Source organism: Mustela erminea, chromosome 4 (assembly GCF_009829155.1).
Source record: "Mustela erminea isolate mMusErm1 chromosome 4, mMusErm1.Pri, whole genome shotgun sequence".
In the NCBI taxonomy this organism is placed as follows: Eukaryota; Metazoa; Chordata; class Mammalia; order Carnivora; family Mustelidae; genus Mustela; species Mustela erminea.
Genome location: NC_045617.1, coordinates 47,078,581 through 47,081,411, shown reverse-complemented (window position 1 = coordinate 47,081,411; position 2,831 = coordinate 47,078,581). Strand labels below are relative to the sequence as shown.

Here is a 2,831-nt window from a genome sequence, read left to right as displayed (position 1 = left end):
ATAAATTCAGTTTGTTAGTATTTTTTCATCTATGTTCCTCACTGATACTGACGTGGAATTCTCTTTCTTTGTAGTGTCTTTCTCTGGCTTTGGTATCAGTGCTATGCTGCCTCATAAAATGATTCGAAATGTTCACCTCTCTTCAGTTTTTAAAGAGTTTTGAGGAGGATTAGTATTACTATTATTTTTTAAATATTTTGTAGACGGGGTGCCTGGGTGGCTCAGTGGGTTAAAGCCTCTGCCTTCAGCTCAGGTCATGATCCCAGGGTCCTGGGATCGAGCCCTGCATTGGGCTCTCTGCTCAGCAGGGAGCCTGCTTCCTCCTCTCTCTCTGCCTGCCTCTCTGTCTTGTCTACTTGTGATCTCTGTCTCTGCCAAAAAAAAAAAAAAAAAAAAAATAATAATAATAATAAAATCTTTAAAAAAGTGTGTTGTAGAATTCACCAGTAAAATCATCTGTTCCTTTTTGGGGAGATTTTTTACTATTGATTCAATCTCCTTACTAGAGATCTAATGAGACTTTGTATTTCTTCATGATTCAGCCCTGTTAGATTATATGTTTGTAGGAATTTGTCAACTTCTAGGTGGTCCAATTAGTTGGCTTATATAATATTTTAGGGGCATTTTCTTGCAATCCTTTATATTTCTGTGGTGTCAGTTGTCATTTCTCTTTTGATTCTAACTTTATTTATTTGGGTTCTTTTTTTCTTGATGAGTCTGGCTAAACATTTATCAATTTGGTTTATCTTTTCAAAGAACCAGCTCTTGGTTTCAATGATTTTTTTTCTTTTTCTTTTTTTAGCTTTTTTTCTTTTAGTCACTTAATTCTGCTCTGGTCTTTACTATTTCCTTGTATCTATTGACACTGAATTTTATTTGTTCTTTTTGTAGCTCCTTTAACTTTAGTTTTTTTATCTGAGCTTTTTTTTTTGTTTCTTGAGGTAGGCCTATATCACTATGTACTTCCCTCTTAGAACTGCTTTTGTGTATCTCAAAAAATTTTGGTCTATTGTGTTTTCATTTTCATTTGTCTCCATATATTTTGTAATATCTTCTTTGGTTACTTCATTGACCCATTGTTGTTTAGTACCATGTTTTTAGCTTCCATTTGTTTGTGTTTTTTCCAGTTTTTTTTTTCCTTGTGATTGATTTCTAATTTTATACTGTTGTGGTCAGAAAAGATGTATGGCATAATTTCAGTCTTGTTAAATTTACTGAGGCTGGTTTTGTGGCCTATTCCAGAGAATGTTCCTTGTGCAGTTGAAAAGAGTGTTTATTCTGCTCTTTTTGAATGGAATTGTACATATCTGTTAGGTTCAGCTGGTCTAATGTGTCATTCAAAGACATTATTCCCTTATTGATTTTCTTATAGATAACTGGGTTATCTATTCAGTTATGTAAGTGGGGTAAAACTCCTTTACTATTATTGTATTTCCATCAATTTCTCTATGTTCACTAATATTTGCTTTATGTATTTAGGTGCTCCAATGTTAGGTACATAAATACTTACAATTTTTATATCCTCTTGCTGGATATCTCCTCTTTCATTTCTGATGGCTTTTTTTTTTGTTTGTTTGTTTTTTCTTTTTTTCTTAGTCTATCTAAAGGCTTGTCCATTTTGTTTATGTTTTGGAAAAAAAAACAACTCTTCATTTCATTGATCTTTTCTATTGGCTTGCTAGTTCCTAGTTTACCTATTTTTGCTCTGATCTTTGTTATTTCCTTCTTTTTGCTAGCTTTGGGCTTAGTTCTTTTTTAGTTCCTTGAGATATAAATTTAGGTTGTCAATTTGAAATATTTCTTTTTTCTTAAATAGGCATTTATTGCCTTGCTTAGAATTGCCCTCTTAGAACTGCTTTGACTTCCATCAAAAGAACCAGCTGCCTGGCAGCTCCTGCCGTTGTACTGCCTCATCCTCCCACATCACTGCTCCTGCTATGGCTGGATGACTCCTTATTGGGGATAAGTCTCCCAGCTTTGAGGCCAATACTATCTGTGGCCACATCCATTTCCATGCCTCCCTGAGAGGTCACTCACATAGGGCATTCTTTGTCCTATGCTTGAGACTTTACCCCACTGTGAACTACAAAGCTTGGCAGAGCAGCAAATCTGGCATCAAAATTTACCAAGAGTAATGCTAAAGCTGATAGCTCTTTTAATAGATGATGTTGAAGATCACCTTGCTTGGAGCAAGAGTATCAATGCTTACAATGGTGAGAAGTCCACAGAAATGTTACCTTTTCTGATCACTGATGATAAGAATCAGGAGTTTACTATCCTGTTGGGCATGCTGGACCCAGCAGAGAAGAATGAACAGGGAATGCCTGTGGCAGCTTGTGTGATGTTTGTTTTTGGTCCTGATAAGAAATTGAAACTGTCATCCTCTATCTAGCTACCGCTGCCAGGAACTTTGATGAGATTCTCAAAGTAGTTATTTCATTCAAGCTCACATTGGAAAAGAGAGTTGACACCCTGGTTAACTGGAGAAATGAAGACAGTGTGATGGTCCTTCCAACTATCCCTGCAGAGGTAACCAAAGAAATTTTCCCTAAACAAGTCTTTACCAAGGTGTTACCATTTAGCAAGGAAAGACCTCTGCTACACTCCTCAACTGTAAGGTTCTCTGAGAAGTTGGTGCTGGAACTGCTTGCTTAGCACAGTGAGCCAGAGGACAGTAGCTGCTAATTGTGTTTTCCTGCAGCAGCAATTTTGTAAAAACATCCGGGTATCATCCAAAAAAAAAAAAAAAAAAAAAAAAGAATTGCTTATGTTGCAGTTTGGTATGTTGTGTTTCCATTTTCATTTGTTTGAATATATTTTTTGTTTTTCCT

General features: G+C 35.9%; 1 pseudogene; it reads left to right on the top strand.

Moving 5' to 3' along the window:
* The first annotated feature begins 1,937 nt into the window (after positions 1-1,937).
* LOC116589322 lies at positions 1,938-2,617 on the top strand (annotated as a pseudogene).
* The last annotated feature ends 214 nt before the right edge of the window (positions 2,618-2,831 follow it).